This window comes from Lolium perenne, chromosome 2 (genome assembly GCF_019359855.2).
Source record: "Lolium perenne isolate Kyuss_39 chromosome 2, Kyuss_2.0, whole genome shotgun sequence".
In the NCBI taxonomy this organism is placed as follows: Eukaryota; Viridiplantae; Streptophyta; class Magnoliopsida; order Poales; family Poaceae; genus Lolium; species Lolium perenne.
In genome coordinates, this window is record NC_067245.2 from 43,856,247 (window position 1) to 43,874,952 (window position 18,706).

The window sequence follows — 18,706 nt, forward strand, 5'->3', positions numbered from 1 at the left end:
GTTTCTGGCGACTTCGACTTCCCGTCTCGCGTTTTTAGATCGAAACCCTTAAATAGTCCATATGCGGGCGTCAGAGGCTGGCCGAGGCGGCCTCACAGTAGGGCGGCGCACCCCCCTCCAGGCCGCGCCGGCCTAGTGTGTGGGGGCCCTGGGCCTCCCCCAGGCCTGCCCTTCTGACTCCGTGAATCTTCTGGAAAAATAAGCCCTTCGACATAAATTCCGGGGATTTTCCTGAAAGTTGAATTTCTGCACAAAACGAGACACCAGGGCAATTCTGCTGAAAACAGCGTTAGTCCGTGTTAGTCGTATCCAAAATACACAAATTAGAGGCAAAACAATAGCAAAAGTGTTCGGGAAAGTAGATACGTTTTGGACGTATCAACTCCCCCCAAGCTTAGCTTATTGCTTGTCCTCAAGCAATTCAGTTAACAACTGAGTGCGATAAAAGAACTTTCACGAACACATTTGTTCATATGATATAAATATTCTCATGATATGGACAAGTACTTAGGCAATTCATAATAAGATACATGCAAATAAGATCATCTAATAGCTATGTCAATCATGGAAAGGTACCAACAAATTAATAATAAGCATCATGAATCATGTCTATCAACAGGATTGCAGTGTTCATAAAAGGGTATGATAAAGTGGTATCTCGCTTGCCCATATTTGTACAGCAAAACATAAATGCTCAGGCACCTCTGAAGTTCATGGAAAGACTAGAAGTAGAGATTGTCAAAGATAAAAGCATCAAAGTTATACCACAGTTAATCACATTTTTGGACAAGCATATTATACTAAGAATGACAGTTGTGCTCTCAAGAAAGTGCTCAAAGAAAGGATGGTGACTCAACATAAAAGTAAAAGATTGACCCTTCGCAGAGGGAAGTAGGGATTAACATGCGCTAGAGCTTTTTATTTTTAAAACAGGAGTAAAATTATTTTGAGAGGTGTTTGTTGTTGTCAACGAATGGTAATGGGTACTCCAACTACCTTGCCAACCAGACTTTCAAGAGCGGCTCCCATGAAGGACGTTATTTCTACCATCAAGGTAGATCATCCCTCTTCTCTTTTGTTTACACACGTACTTTAGTTTTATTATGGGTGACACTCCCCCCAACCTTTGCTTACACAAGCCATGGCTAACCGAATCCTCGGGTGCCTTCCATCAATCTCATACCATGGAGGAGTGTCTATTTGCAAAATTAAGTTGCTTACTGATGAATCAGGGCAAAACATGTGAAGAGAATTAAGTTTGATTAATTGAGGCTGGGCACCCCGTTGCCAGCTCTTATTATGAAATACTGTCAAAAGTAAATGACAAGGTTGAAAGATAAACACCACATACTTCCTCATGAACTATAAAATATTAACACAAATTGAGAAGCATTTTGAAGGTTTAAAGGTAGCGCATGAGAATTTACTTGGAATGGTTTGAAATGCAATGCATAGGTATTTATAGTGGACACTTTGGAATAACTTGGTTTTCAGGGGTGTGGAAGCACGAGCAGTGTTCCCGCTCAGTACAAGTGAAGGCTAGCAATAGACTGGGGAGCGACAATCAAGAGAGCAGTAACTGTCATAATCATGCTTGCGGCAAAATAAATTAACGGAGGCATAAAAGTGATACAAGAACTCTGAGGCAAAGTAAATTATCGAGGCTTAATTGACTTTTGTTCAGTCATATTCATGCGTGAGCATGTGCCAAGTCGATTCAAATGAATTATTCAGAGGAGGATACCACTATGTCATACCTATTTATGAATAAAACAATGCAAGCAAACATCCATGACATGCTACTCATATTAATAAATTTGATCTAAACATGAGAGATCATGAACTACTAGACTTTCTTAAATGACATATACCTCTCATGAACCAACTAAGCATGCTCACATGGATGAGTATATGTACAAAAATGAAAACAAATAGAGTTCATACCAGCCTCTCACCACAGTCGAATTGTCGTAGATCGTCATTATTGTCTTTCACTTGTGTAGCTTGAATAATATGAAATGAAAACCGCGCTCCAGCCACCGAAGACCATTGAACTCCAAAATTAACTTTACAAAACCAAAGAAGAACAGCAAATATTTTTGGCGTTTTTGAATTGGAAACAAGAACAAAAGCAAATAAGCAAACAAGCAAACAAAGTAAAATCTTTTTGGATTTTCTTATAGCAAACCAACGATAGCAAATAAAGCAAAATAAAAGCAAGAAACCAAAATAAACAAATGGTGAAGAGAAACAACATAAATATTTTTGGTCTTCTTGTGTTTTAGGAAAGAAACAAAGGAAAAACAAGAAAATAAAAACTAGAAGAGTCACATAAACACAAAGCAGCAGGAGTTCATCAAACTTGACAGCAGTACAGTAATCGATTTTTAAGAAATTCTTCCGCTGCTCAGCTCGAAAAGTGTTAAACTAATGAAAGTTATATAACAACCTGGGGAACATGCACAAAAATTGGCTTCGCAAAATAACGTTCTGGCTGTTTTTGAGAATTTTTTTGGTATCAGCCCAGAATCTGTTTTCAATCAGCACTTCCCCAAATATCATCTCCCTCTTATTAGAAAACCACTTTAAGAAGCTAAACAAGTATGTACAAGTATCAGGCAATTATAATATGCAATGAATGAGTGATGCCGGTATACCTCCCCCCAAGCTTAGACTTTTGGCCTAAGTGGAGTTCAACCCCAACGAGGGTCAGGGTTCCACGCCGGTGGATCATACATGGCGTAGTCATAATAAGGTCCCGGTGCAGAAGAAAAGGGTGAAGGCTCCTCATGCCCAACATGTTGATGTGAAGAACTTGCTGCATCGGATGACGAGTCGAGGTGTTCCTCGGCCTCCTCCGTGCCGTCTCTTGCATGATGGCCATCTCCCTCTATGTATGCATTCAGTTCACCTTCTGTAACTGACCAATCCTTCCTGGAATCAAGGTTAAACAGAACAGGTGCAGGCAATCCTACTAGTTTTTCAGTTTTCTTAGTTGTTCTCCAAGTTTTCTTGTAAAATGTTATCTTGTAAGACAGGTTACTCAAATTAGACAAATCAGAAACAAATTCATGTTTAATCATGGAAACTATGTCAAGTTTCTCTATGGAGAGCGGAATATCAAGATGGTGAGGTTCTACACCATGCATAGCTAATAAACGAGAGGCGATGAGACCTCCGCAAATTCTTCCCTTCTCACGGTTAGTAGCAAGTCTATAGGCTACCAAATTATAAGTCCTATCACCTTGTAATGTAGCAGCTAGGAATGCTAAATCCTAGATAGATAACTTACTTGCATTCTTCCTAGCAAGAACGCACTTGGTGATGAAATAAGCAAAGTAGCGAATAGCTGGGAGTTGAATACTACTGATTTTACCACTATCCTCTGAGAAGCTTCTTCCTTGACAAATCATCTTGTAGAGACTCAAGAGCTCTTGCGGTAGTCCCCTTATCTTCTCGCATGATCCCCATTGTGGCACTCTAATTGCTGCACAAAAATCACCAAAAGGCAAGTTGACAGTTTTATTATAAATTTTGTATCGAACCATGGGGTTAGATTAAGACCAATTGAATTCAAAATCCTGCACTACAGACATGGTCAGTTTTGCATATTGGTAAGATTCACCAACAACAAAACTTTCCAACCCTGCATTGGAAATCAGTTTTTGAACATCTCGCAGGATTCCTGCACTCCTCATAAAATCAACGCACGGGTAGTAAGAAGGGTAAACTCCCTCTTCGCGGTAAACTCTCATAACTTGTTGCACCTCCAATTCTTGTTGGTTCAGTTGATGACTATTCCACTCCATTTTCTAAAATTTTTCAACAAACAATATAAAATTTGATTTGGTGGCATATAATTGAGGGAAACTACTATAGGAACTTGCTAGAGTACTAAACATGCATCAAAACTAATTCTTACAACCTTGAACAAGCATGCAAGCTCACTAAACATGTTACCTACAGCAGCAAAATATTCAAGATATACTCAACCAAACAAAATTCTATTTGGATAATCGGAGGAGTCACATACCGGAGAGCAAATGTGCCAAATTTCAGACAGAAATCTGGGCTGAGCAAAGAGATCGAGAAATCTTGAGCTCTTGAGCAAAAACGCGAGTGAGAGAAAGCTGGTGCGAGTTTTTTCGGGAGAGAGAGTGAGATGGGAGAAAGAGATGAAGTAGTGGGGCAAGGAGGGGCCCACACCACAGGGTGGCGCGCCCCCCTCCTTGGCCGCGCCGGCTGGTGGGGTGCCACCCTGGGGTGCCCCACTGGTCATCCTCAGGTGCTCCCAGGTGCCCCTTCGAAAAATAAGACCAACGGTATAATTTTTGTGAATTTTTGAAAACTTTGAAAAATACACATTTCTGGGTATTAAATTTATTATTACTGGGCAGAATGAAATCTCTATACAACTAAAGAACTTTGCAAATCAAAAAGTGCTACAGCAAGTAGAACAAGTGGAGGAAGAAAGAAATGTTGTTTAGCTCCTCTATGCATATAAAATGTATTTGTTAACAAGGTTGATCAAGTCTTGCCATCGAACAAATTTTACATAGCATAAGAAGAAATAAACCTCAAATCAATCATGTTACCTTGAATTGTATTGATATGGATCCAATCATAATATTTTGATATCCTTTTTCGGCTCATATATAGGACAATCAATAACTCCCACTTTGATAGTTCTCACATTAGAAATTGTATTAACTCCACATACTTTATCAATCCTCTTGGGAAAATAAACGGTATGCTCCTTGTCATCAACATTGAAAGTAACTTTTCCTTTATTGCAATCAATAACAGCCCCTGCGGTGTTAAGAAAAGGTCTCCCAAGAATAATAGACATATTATCATCTTCAGGCATTTCCAACACAACAAAATCAGTTAATATCAAGCAGTTATTAGTAACTTGAACATGAACATCCTCATATATACCAACAGGAATAGCAGTAGATTTACCAGCCATTTGCAAAGATATATCAGTTGGTATCAACTTATCTAAATAAAGTCTCTTGTAAAGAGAAAAAGGCATAACACTAACACCTGCTCCCAAATCACATAGAGCAGTTCTAACATAATTATTCATAATAGAACAAGGAATAGTCGGTATACCTGGGTCGCCCAGCTTCTTTGGAACTTTTCCATTGAAAGAGTAATTAGCAAGCATAGTGGAAATCTCCTCATTAGGAATTTTCCTTTTGTTAGAGACAATATCTTTCATATACTTTGAATAAGGAGGCAATTTAATAGCATCAGTCAAAGGGATTTGCAGGAATAAAGGTTTCATCCAATCGCAAAATTTATTATAATGTTCTTCTTCCTTTGATTTTAGTTTCTTAGCAGGAAAAGGCATTTGCTTTTGAACCCAGGGTTCTCTTTCATTACCATGTTTCTTGGTAGTAAAATCTTCTTTAGTATACTTTTTATTTTTAGCATGCTTTTCAGGTTCATCTTCAACTTCTTCTTTATCAGAAGCATCATTCTTATCATTATCTTTGTCATGTTCATTACCACTTTCAGTTTCAGCATCAGAAATAGAAATACTATTAGGATCATTAATAGGCTCAGAGGATTCTATAACATTTTTATGTTTCTTCTTCTTTTTCTTAGAAGGAGCACTAGGTTCAATTCGTTGAGAATCTTGTTCAACTCTTTTGGGATGCCCCTCAGGATATAGAGGATCCTGAGTGGAAACACCGCCTCTAGTTGTTACTTCATAAGCATATTTTTCTTTAGAACTATTTTTTAACAAGTCATTTTGCACTTTAGTGAGTTGATCAATTTGAGTTTGAACCATATGAAAATGTTTAACAAGCATCTTAACATCATTGGAGGTTCTCTCCATAATATCATGCAAATTACTAATAGCTTGAGAATTTTTCATTAAATAATTCTCTACTCTCATATTAAAATTTTCTTGCTTAACAATATAATTATCAAACTCATCTAAGCATTGAGCAGGAGGTTTTGAATACGTAATATCTTCCCTAGTAAAGCGTTGAAGAGAGTTTACCTCAATCATGGATGAAGGGGGAATTATCTTACATAAATCTTCTATGGGAGGTAAGTTCTTCACATCTTCAGATTTAATACCTTTCTCCTTAAGAGATTTCTTCGCTTCCCTCATATCTTCATCATTTAATTTAATTAAACCCCTCTTCTTCAATATTGGTGTCGGGACTGGTTCAGGTGTAGTCCAATCATCATGATTTCGGCCTATTTTAGCCAATAATTCTTCAGCTTCGTCTGGAGTTCTTTTCCTGAAAACACAACCATCACAACTATCCAAGTATGCTCTAGACTCAATGGTTAGTCCACTATAAAATATATCAAGTAAATCATGCTTTTCCAGATCATGTCCAGGTCGAGCTCTGATAAGAGAGCAAAATCTTGCCCATGCTTCAGGCAATTTCTCTCCATCTTCCTGGTCAAAACTATAAATTTTCTGCAAAGCAATATGTTGAGCACTAGGAGGAAAGTATTTCCGAAAGAAAACATCAAGCAAACCACTTGGACTATGTAACGGCCCAGGGTAGCATCCATATTAGAGTTGCTTGTTCCTTTTTCTTTTAGGCATCATCATGCATCATGCATCATATCATCCACACGATTTTATCAAATAAAATTATTTTAAATAAAAACTATTTTATTTCTCCCTCTCATATGGTTTATTTAATAAACCCTCCTCTATTCTTATTTTAAATAAAAATAAATAAAATTTGTGGGAAAAGTTTGCAAAATGTTTCTAAACTAAAGTCCAGGTTTCACAGATGTTTAAAAACAGTGTTTCAAAATCCTTTTCCCAAAGTCCTTCCTTTCTCCCTATACGTTTCAGCAAGAAAAGAAAAGAAGGAGAAGAAGAACCGGAGGAGATAATTTAGCCCAGATCATCTCTCATCTCCGTTTGCCGACCATGCCAGTTTGCTCTTCTTTTGGCCTTTCCATTCTTCTGGCCTCTTCCCTTCTCAAAACCGGCCAGCCCATCTTCCTTCCTTTCCCCACACCGAAGAAACCCATCAGCTAGCCCAACTAGCTAGCACCGAAGCCACCATCTCCTCTTCCGTCTTCGTCCCGTACGGCAGCGCATCCGTGGCTCAGCATGTCGCTGTCCAGTGATGGGACGGACGAGCTGTTCCGGCTCCCTCCTATAAAACCAACTCGGCGCTAGCCCTGCAACCTAGCTCGCCTCCTCCCTCGTACGCGCCGCCGCCACCCTCTTTTCTTCCTAGACAGAAAACCTACCGAGAGCCACCGCCGTCGTCTATCCCTCGCCACCGTCGCCATGGACCAGCTCGAGCCAACCTGAGCGGTGGAACGGAACCGCCTCGGCTCCCTCTTCCTCAACCTCTGCTTCATGGAGCTGTACACGCCAAGATCTGCGTGAGCCCGTCCTCCATCTTCTTCATCTACCCCGGCCACCTCTTCTTTCCCATCGCCTGCGCCTCTCCGACGTTCATCTTCGTCTCCGACCACCCCAGGGTGAGCATCAACAAAAGCACACCCCCTCTCCTCTCCCTTGCATGCCATGCATCGCTGAATCGAGGAATAGATCGAAGAAAACCGAGATCAAAAACGAGTTTTGAAAACAGTAAAGTTCCAGTTTTCTGTTTCGCGGTGCTGAATTTCGGTGTAGATCCTCGCCGGCACAGGTCACCCCAGCACGCGTATCTGGTACCATTACAAGCACGGCAACATCCTCTTTCTACTGGATCTTGAATCACCCAAAACGGAGCAGTAACGACGACGCCATCTTCTTCCAAAGTCGCCTCCAGAAACAGATGGTTTCCAGTTTTCAGTTTCTCTGTGTCGTCGTCCCGTTTTCCGGCGAGCTTCCCCATCGACACGGTGCATCGTTTCCAACCATTTTGGTCCCATTCGACCCATGGCACATTCTTATTGCTCAACCTGTTGAGAACCACGCTGGAGCATCACCCAGTTTCTCGCCATCTTCATCCAAAGTTCCTGCCAGCCGCTGTCCAGTTTCAGATGCAACTGTCAAAAGTTCAGTTATCGTGGTGGCGTACACTTCACCTTAGATGCGTCCTGTCTGTATGCAAATCAGAATCATCAGCCCACTGGCACCATCCCATTTCCTTGATCCGAGTGGCCTGAGTTCGAATCCCCTTGGCGCGGATTAAATCCAACCTTTTTGCATCTGTTCCCGCTCAATTCAAACTCAGATGATTTTTCAATTGATTCAAATATGCACTTTTACAAATCCAATTGCTACAAAATTTATATTCATTTTGATCAGAAAAATGCAAGGATCATGATTATGCCATCCATTCATCTGTTTGCATCTCGCATCATGTCGCGCGTTGATAGTCGTGCATGTTCACCTAACATATATGCGGAGTATTTCGGAACACCGACTAGGTTTTTCCCGCTCCGCTTAAAATTTAAGTAGGGCACCCTTGCCTTGTGTTGCCATGCTAATCAACACTTAACTTGTCGGTAGGAAATGCAACTCGAACCTAATAATTTGTTTGTCCGGGGTTCCGACTCCGCTTAATTGGATAAGTGCATCGCATCATATCTGCCATGCCATGCATATCATATCATGATCATGCTGGATCTTCTTTAACCGTAGTAGTAAGAATTGCATGCGTTGTTTGTTCCAGCATCTGCTTCTTCCCGGATAGGATCACGAAGTGTTGATGTGAGATACGACAAGTTCTTCTGCAGCTTTTCACAGGCGAGCCCTCTCTCTTCACCTATTTTACTCTCTCCCTCGCACTGCTATCCTTATGTTGCGATTCTTTATCGAGTCACGTGTCCTATCCACTTGTTTACCATAATAATCCTATATGCACCATTCCTTATCCATAGCCGTTGCTTGATGTTTGAGCCTTGCGAGTCGTAGGCGTGTTTAGGCTCTGTTGTTTATCTCGATCTGTTATCGGGATATGTTGGTTTGTTGGGAGGTTATCACATGCTATATCAGTTGTTGGAGATACACATGCTTTACTTTATTGTTAACAACTAAAATTGTAAGCAGAGGCATCTGTGAGCCCCTTTACGAAAGCATCGGAACTTTCCTTGCTAATGTCCCCTAGGATCCGAGTTCTTGTTATCTGTTCCGAGATTGAGCGCTCTACCCGTACGTGGGGGAGTGGGACCCCCATCACCCACTACCTTTCCTCGAGTCTGTTTATTGGGAGCCACAACCTTGGTTTTATTTGCTCATATGCACGATGCACGATTTACTTCATGTTGCCTTCGGGTGTTTATTTCTGTACTGTACTCATATTGCGGATAGACTTATCTTGTGCCTGGTCGTAAGTGCCCGCCTGGACTATGTTGCAAACCTCTGGGTCCGTATCGGAGTACGGCCAAACTTCGTCACGGGTAGCTTAGTTGGGTGGCTCCCATTAAACTTTCTCTTGCATTGGGAACGGTCTTGATGTGAGACTCCACCTGTAGTAAGTGGGTTCGAGCATGCGTATGGTTACATTCGGGCAACCCCTGCAGGGTGTACATCTTATCGATAAGCCGTGTCCGCGGTTATGGACGACTTGGAATTGTATAGCTTGATCATAGAACAACTTACACCTTATACTTGTTGTTAATAATCTGATAATAACTTGCATAGTAATATAGCATTACTACAACCGATACCCAATAAAATTTATCCACCGTTGAGTGCCTTTTACATTGCCTCTTCGCAATTGTTGAAGGGGATATGTGTAATCGGCTGGGTTATGTTTGTGTAGTATTTATCTGTTACCTTGTGCGCTCTCTTATCTTCTCTGATTAGACGGATGTTGTAGGGTGTCTCTATTGGTTATAGTATTGCTGCCGCTAAACCTACCATATAGCCCCAGGCGATATATATTTATACTCGCCCGGCGAGCATAGCCATTTCTAGTCTCGCTAAGTACGTGCCGGAGTTCGTTCCTTGGTACTTACTCTCGCCCTTCCTCTTTCTCTTTTGCTTCCTCCCTTTTGTCGGCAACCGATGGCCCGACTTTGACAGGTACGAGATGACGACGTTAGCAAGGTTACCCTTCCGGCTTGGCCTGGGCAGGGTTATGAACGTCACTGGTTATCTTCAGGACTCTTAGTCCAATTTGTATCTTGTCCGTACTCGGACGTATTCGATCTTCTGTATGAGTTGGATCTTTGTATTGTATATTTGTATCTTGACTCGTTGGAGTCGTTGTTGTAATATATGTTTCTTGTGGGCTCTATTATAATCCTGTTGTAATATTACCGCTCGTGTTAATTCCTCTGGCATCACGTGTGTGATTCGTCGCGCACGTCGTGTCGGAGGGCGTCTCTGAATCGATATCGTGCGGATTTCGACGGGTTCGCTGGGATCCTCATGGTACCGGTTTCGGGGCGTCACGGACTATTAATAGAACCAGGAGGCAAACTATTATACCAAGTTTTAACATCATCCTTTAATGATAAAGGAAAAAATTTAGCAACAAAATAAGTACGCATCTTGACATCATCAGAAAACAAGCTACTCAAAGTAGAAAGTTCATTCATGTGTTCTACAGCACTTTGTTTTTCAGTACCACAAAAGGGTGGTTTCTCAACAATAGCTATATGAGATAAATCAAGAGAAAAATCATAATCTTTATCCTTAATGTTTATAGGAGACGTGGAAAATTTAGGATCAGGAGATAGCTTATATCTAACAGTATGTTGTGCAAGCAACTTTTTAATTTTTCTTGCATCAGTAGTAGCATTGCATTTATCAATAAAATCATCATCAAGTTCCACATAATCCTCATCAAGATCATCACTAGAGTATTCAACAGACTCAGGTGAATTAACAGGTGTAGCAGCATTTTCATTAGGAGTTTCAGTATTTTCAATTTGTCTAGACCTAGCAATTGTAGCATCTAGAAAAGATCCCAATGAACCACTATCATCAAGCACAGCAGAAGCATCATCAAAATTATAAGAGTTTTCAGATTCAGCAGAAGTACCAGCAAGTGAAGTTTGTGGTGGTGAAACAAGTTGACTTATCACAGATGGTGAATCAAGAGCAGCAGAGGTACTCAGAGTTGTACCTTTTCTTGTAGTGGATGGTAATATGGCGACTTTAGGATCGTGAGATTTACCCATGATGGAGAATTTGCAGCGAACAATATCAATCCAAGTGAACTTCCAAATAAAGCTATGCTCCCCGGCAACGGCGCCAGAAAATAGTCTTGATGACCCACAAGTATAGGGGATCGCAACAGTCTTCGCGGGAAGTAAAACCCAATTTATTGATTCGACACAAGGGGAGACAAAGAATACTTGAAAGCCTTAACAGCGGAGTTGTCAATTCAACCGCACCTGAAAAGCAGACTTGCTCGCAAGAGTTTATCGATAGTAACGATTTATAGCGATGGCGATAGTGAAATAACAGCAGCAGTGTAACAAAGACAGCAGTAGTGATTATAGTAAACAGCAGGATTAAAATACTGTAGGCACAGGGATGGATGACGGGCGTTGCATGGATGAGAGAAACTCATGTAACAATCAAAGCAGGGCATTTGCAGATAGTAATAAAACGGTGTCCAAGTACTAAATAATCCATAGGCATGTGTTCCATATTTAGTCGTACGTGCTCGCAATGAGAAACTTGCACAACATCTTTTGTCCTACCAGCCGGTGGCAGCCGGGCCTCTAGGGAATCTACTGGAAATTAAGGTACTCTTTTTAATAGAGTACCGGAGCAAAGCATTAACACTCCGTGAACACATGTGATCCTCACATCACCGTCTTCCCCTTCGGTTGTCCCAATTTCTGTCACTTTGGGGCCTCGGGTTCCGGACAGCGACATGTGTATACAACTTGCAGGTAAGATCATAAAACAATGAATATCATCATGAAACAATAACATGTTCAGATCTGAGATCATGGCACTCGGGCCCTAGTGACAAGCATTAAGCATAACAAGTTGCAACAATATAATCAAAGTACCAATTACGGACACTAGGCACTATGCCCTAACAATCTTATGCTATTACATGACCAATCTCATCCAATCCCTACCATCCCCTTCAGCCTACAGCGGGGAAATTACTCACACATGGATGGGAGAAACATGGCTGGTCGATGGAGAGGCGTCGGTGGTGATGATGGCGATGATCTCCTCCAATTCCCCGTCCCGGTGGAGTGCCAGAACGGAGTTTCTGGTCTCGAGACGGAGTTTCGCGATGGTGGCGGCGTACTGGATGGTTTCTGGCGACTTCGACTTCCCGTCTCGCGTTTTTAGATCGAAACCCTTAAATAGTCCAGATGGGGGCGTCAGAGGCTGGCCGAGGCGGCCTCACAGTAGGGCGGCGCGCCCCCCCTCCAGGCCGCGCCGGCCTAGTGTGGGGGGGCCCTGGGCCTCCCCCAGGCCTGCCCTTCTGGCTCCGTGAATCTTCTGGAAAAATAAGCCCTTCGGCATAAATTCCGGGGATTTTCCTGAAAGTTGAATTTCTGCACAAAAACGAGACACCAGGGCAATTCTGCAGAAAACAGCGTTAGTCCGTGTTAGTCGTATCCAAAATACAAAAATTAGAGGCAAAACAATAGCAAAAGTGTTCGGGAAAGTAGATAAGTTTTGGACGTATCAATTATCATCTCCATCCATCTACAAAATTATAGACCAGTCAAAAATTTAAGCATACTAGAATACTATACACCACGTACCAATAATAACGCTCACGAATAGTCTACAATAAATTCCAAATAGAATAGACACACAATGGTGCATAAGATTAAGTTATAGAATGATCAGAATGGTGTACAAGTTATTCCAAATAAATAGTACACACAGTTGGTCCATAGGTTCTAGAATTCCAAATAGCAAATAAATAGTGTGCATATTACATCACTCATCTACTTGTTTAACTCATCACGTATCCTCTAAAGATAATCAAGCCATCCTCAAGGTGTTTGAAAGGCTGCCACCAACTCTCTATGCTCCATTTTCATGGCAAGCTTGGCCGTTATGAACATGATATCAATACCTTCACTGACTCCACGCTCTCAAACCATCGCTAAAAATTTCTTTATAGTTGGGACAGAGTCCTCATTGCCACTAGGGCTTCCAAACATCCACCTGCGAAACTATGTCGATCAAGGCAGTGGTGTACGACTTCAAAAAGGGGCCCTATGTTTCCTTCTCTCCAACACCCACCTTGTATTTCCCTAGTGTTGTTTTCTTCGTGGCCTCTCCATCATGATCCAACAATATTGGACCATCCTTGTCCTCTCCTAATTCTTGTCCCGGAATGGCTGCCGATTTCCCGTAGCATGAGCCTTCCTAAACATGACATCTTGTTGTTTCAAGTTGGCTGGTGGCCCATTTCTGAACTTTGCATGTTGAAGAAGGTATTGCAAAAAATAACATAGTGGATACATTAGTACAAATTAGAACAAAATACACAAATATACAAGACAAGTGATAAACATATAACTTACAACTAGGTGAGTCTTCCACCACTCATCATATGCGTCCATAGTTTTTGTCACCGGATCCCAACATAGCCCAATTGCATTTTGCAACTCCATTCAGTTTGTATAATCCTTCTTTAAAGCATCCTATTTGTTCTTGAATTGCTTCTTCGTAAAAAAAAATTCTGTTTTCTCGGTAAATTTATCACTGAGATTCTTGTTATTCCTTTCTACTCAAGCAACCCCCATCCATATAGTTTTCATTGAGTTCATCCATCCATATGTTGAAAAAAACTCTAGTGTGGTATGCATCCCAAGCAGCCTTCTCCACTGCAAAGTACTAAAAAACTATACAAAAAGTACTACAGAATTACAGGGTGAAGTTAATTTGCAACATAGGCAGCGGCATTAGTGTATGATAATTGTATCTAGCAAATTAGTGGCATGAAAAATATACAACAAATCTGTTTTGATGCATATGGGCACCACATGTTGGATTCTAATCACAACATCATGTAGATTCTAATCAAAATTTGCATCAACGAAGCGCCTCTTGCATCATAGCACTGTGTACCAAACTACCAATACACAGGAACATGGTGCAATACTGCGTACCAAGCAAGGGGAAGAGAGATAGGAAGGGAGATTCAAGGGGTCGTCGGCACGGAAGAGTTCGTCGGTGGGAAGGGAGTTCGTCTGTGGGGATGTTCTCTTCGGGATGAATAGGGTCATGTGTGCGGAGTCTTGGGGGGGGGGGGGGGGGAGGTCGGTGGGGAGGGAAGGCAGGGGAAACAGGCCTCCGGCGGAGGGCGGTCAGAGTTACAGGGTGAAGCGGGTGGTGGCGCGGGGGGCTTTCTTCTGGGAGGCATATGAGCATCACATTGTCTTGTTTGGGATTTACGTCAACGCGTAGTGAATATTGACTGGGATTGAAGAAATCAAACTAAGGGAGTAAGCGGAGGCCACCGGACACACCACGGAACATTAGAGTTGCAGCTTAACCTTATGCTGAAGCAACTTGCCACCACGTCAGACGTCACCACACACGCACTGGCGGTTGGCGGTTGGAAGATCAGAGCTACTTTTCTGCTTCACAAATCACTTGATTCCTGGCGTTCATGGTTGAGAGAGTGGCAGCCATGATGTTTGATTTGGGGAAAGCTAGGAAGATTCGTGATTGAAATTGGAATTGAGAGGGAAAAGAAAGACCTAGAAATGAAGATTTTGAGGAACGGGAGCAACCATGAAGTACAGTGGCAAGGACGGCAACACCTATTCATCGCCTATTGGCGCGTTGATAGGCATAAGTTTGGAGCAAACGAGTTTTTTTGAGCCGCTGCCCGTTATAAACAGATCAAAGTGTATTGTTTTGATTTTTTCCAGTTTTAGAAATATTCTAGAAGGCTCCAGTCCGAATTTGTTCTGTTTTTTGACTGTCTCTGTTTGGTTTTCGGCTGGTTTTTTAAATTTTCTCATTTATAAAATTTTACAAATTCAAAATTTTCTTAGATTCGAAATTTGTTCAAAATTAATTTTTGCTCGGATTCAAAATTTGTTCAAAATCAAATTTTGCTTAGATTCGAAATTTTTTCAAAATAAAATTTTGCTCATATTCAAAATTTTGAAATTTTTGTCAGATTCCAAATTTTTTAGATGATTTTTTTGTTTAAAAAATTGCTCTGCTTCAAAATTTGTTTTAATTCAAATGTTGTTCAGATTCAAACTTGTTCAAGTTCACATTTCTGTCAGTTTTGAAATTTATTCAAGTTTGGAAAAAAAAATGGTACAATTCCTGGTGCTCGAACTCTTGTCTACGAGGTGATGTATCTAAGCTGCAACCTGCTAGTGTTTAGGTGTTGCACAAGAAGAGAGAAATGCATTTTTGTTTTAGCTGAGTGGAGGAACTAGATGTGCGAAGCCCAACACACGAATCATCTCTGCGATGCATATAAACCCACGCTAAGGAGAGATGGGTAGGCACGCCCAGACGAGGAGCGTAATTGGCCCTCAGACGCTGCTCGGAACCGTGGCATGAGGCGCTACACCAATCTCAGCCTCACGCCGTTGCCGGCATTCTTTCGGCATGAGGCCGATGACGCGGACCGTTGAGAAGATAGGACTATACAACTTCGTGGATGATGCCAATGTAGACCGGGTCACGATGATGCAACGACACTCCCTTCGGATGGAGGCGTGGGCCGCCAAGCGTTGCAGCAAGAAAGAGTTTGAAGGTCTGCTCTTTCGGCAGGACGTCATCACCGAGCAGAGGCACTTGGCTCACAAGGAGTGGCGTCGGACAGCGGAGGAACATGCACATATCTTCGTCGACCTCGCGGCCATGTCGCCATTGCGCTCAAATCCCACTTTTGGTAAATTAGTGTTAGCGGGGACGAATTAGTGTTAGCGGTGACAAACTAGGGTAGATTTTGAGTAATTTTAGCATGAATGTATGCATGCATGATAGAACTATGTGATGTTGTCGCATTCCGCCGTGAAATCAGTTTTTCAAAGTTCGGTTTTTGTTTCTGTTCTATCCGACGTGAAGTTTACATATGTCCGCTAGATATGCCCTAAGTAAGGTCGGCCATCGTGCTTGTCGGTGTCGGGTCCTTGACAAGCAGCGCCATCACCAAGGAGCCAGGAAGCGTTGATGGTACAACTACTCAAAGACGTTGCCCCTAAAAGAAGTACAACTCAAGATCGGCAGATGGGGTGCCCGCGTGTTGTCCCGCATCGATGGGCTCCCCCTCGCCGTCTACCCTCCCCCTCGTCTGCGCCAGAGCGCGCTGTCGGGCAAAGCCCGTGTGATAGGTGGTGGTGAGGTCTCCCGCTTCCGCGGCTGGCGTTGAGGCTCGTATGATCTTGTGCAAGGTGTTGCACGGGATGGGCCTCTCCGACAGGGTGGCGGCGGTGCTCTAAGGCAGCAGCGCCCCCCTCTTGTGCCGAGGGGGGGTCAGATAGTGAGCGCATGGTTGTGGCTCTAGGTTTCCGTGCCTAGCGGCTCGTGGAGCACTTCGCGCATGGATGCAGCTGCTCACGGTTGCTGCGGTGTGACGACGATGCGGTGAGCAAGGCCCCTCCGACCGGTGGCTATTGTGGCTCCGTGGCGGTGCGGCGATTTTCTCGTATTGCTGCGTGGAGGAATGCGGTGGTTGTGTGCTTCGGTTCCCGCACGGTGGTAGTTGCACAGGCTCGCTCTGGTTGCTTCAGTGACTATCTCGCCGATGGCTCCCAAGTGCAGGAGATCAATTGTAGTACCTCTCAATAAAAAAAAGGTTGTCGAACCCACAAGGAGTTGAAGGTCTTGGTTAGCAAAATAACAAGAAAGCAGAAATAGTAAATTAACGGTTTTGATGTTTTTGGGTATATAATTTGCAATAAAAATAAAGTGCGGAAAGTAAATAGCAACTAAGTAAATGCTCGCGATAAGAGAAAAGCCGAATCCCATATGCATCAAGAAGACAAGTTCAAGTGTGTGTGCTTATATGAGACTAAAGTTCCCGAGGGCGGCATGGATTCAGTAGCATCTGAATTATAAACAACATGATAATATTTTGTCAAGTTTTATTCAATTAGGAGCGGAGCCTTAATTAGGTGCAGCCATAAGCATGTGCAAATACACCCCTTATAATGGGTCCTAGAACCATTTTCATATGAAAACATAGGAATCATTAAGACATCAATGTCCCATCATAGCCATAAGATTTAGGGTCCCCGACATAAACCTCTCTAATGCAGTCGAACTACTCACAAGTGACAAACATGGTATGGACCAAAGTCATAATGGTTCCAGCACAATCTGAATATATAATCTCTCCACCAAGTAATGATGAAGTACCAATCACGAACATGCAATAGCACTAAAAATAGTATTTGGGGTTCAATACAATACAAACTATGAGGGGGTTGACATCGATCTCGTAGATGGAGATGCCTCCTCCCAAGCCAAGGAGGAGTGGGTATGTCTATGGCGTCACTTTCCCCTTCACCGAAGGCACCGGTGTAGCAGGATATGCCGTCTCCCAGAGTATGAGAGGATTTTTGCCTCCACCGCCGCCTCAGTAAATCTCGGGAAAAATATGGCTTAGGTTTTTGGGTGAAACGGGGCGTCTAGGATAAAAGGGGAGCCAAAACGATGTCCAAGCTACGAACGGACCTAGGTGGCGCGACCAGGAAGTTGGGTCGCGCTACCTGGTCTTGTCTGCACCTCGTGGCCCTTACCACTTGTTTCTTTCGCTCACGGCCATCCTTCGAGTGAAAAATTGATCAGGTAATTTTTCTCGAATTTTTGCGTTCCAAAAAGTGCTAAAACAAATAAAATACAAAAAAAAGAGATTTTATGCCTCCCGGGAATTAAATACCAATGAAGTGGTCTCTTTAGGAAAGTCTCGAAAATCATCTAAAAATGCATAAATAACAATGTATGAAGGCAAATAAAATGAAAACTAACTCTATATGTATCAATAATGATGATACAAAATGCATGTATCACTCGCGGGCATCGGTGATGATCCGGACATCGGTATTCTCGACGCGGTGACGGGGACCACGGTGTGGCAATACGATGGACGCTGGGACTAGCTACCTAGCTCTGGCGGCATCATCGATGTTCGCCGATTTGTATTGGTGGTTCTCACTCGGCTTATGCTTCGCGTGGTACCCAGGGTTCGGGGCGACGGCCCTGGATGGTGGTCTTCTTCGTCTTGTCGAGCTAGGAGGTGGCTCTGTGGGAAGCGGACCTGGCCCCAGTGCCTTGCTTCGTCCATGGCCTCAGAACGTCGAGCGCGTGGGGCTGGCGGCCTGCATGTAGGTTGGTCTGCGTGCAGGTTGGCTACGGTGGTCCGGCAAGCACTTGGGGGGGTGTGCGGCTTGCGACTAATCGTTGGGCGAAATCTTGTCTCGGTAATCGGTCGGGACCGACGAAGGCAACACCCCTAGGTGCCGCATCCTTCTTGAAGGCGTCGTTGAGGCGGTGCTCTCCCAACTCCGCCAGGTTTCTTCGGGGGAAATCCCAGATCCCGCGCGGGATCGGCTGAGTGCGGCGTGCTTGGGTCGTTTGCCTATTGGGGCCTCACCTTGGATGTTCCTTCGGTCGGAGGGACCAGCAAAGTGATTTGGGTGGTTGGCGTCGAGTTGCTGGTCATCCTCGACTACGATAGACTCGCAGATGCAACTTCGGGTTTGGTGTTCTCTGGGTGAAAACCCTACACCGGCCTCGGTTGATGCTGATGATGGCGGCGCTCTCGATCGTCACTCCCCTCCTTAGAGGCGGCCTCAGTTGATGGCGATGGCAGCGCTCTCGGTCGTCACTCCC

General features: G+C 43.2%; 1 long non-coding RNA gene across 1 annotated transcript; it reads left to right on the plus strand.

Moving 5' to 3' along the window:
- Window positions 1-6,765: 6,765 nt before the first annotated feature.
- Window positions 6,766-10,191, plus strand: LOC139835992 (uncharacterized). Its single transcript, XR_011751558.1, has 3 exons — window positions 6,766-7,482; window positions 8,625-8,698; window positions 9,980-10,191. It is a non-coding gene; the product is annotated as an uncharacterized lncRNA (long non-coding RNA).
- The last annotated feature ends 8,515 nt before the right edge of the window (window positions 10,192-18,706 follow it).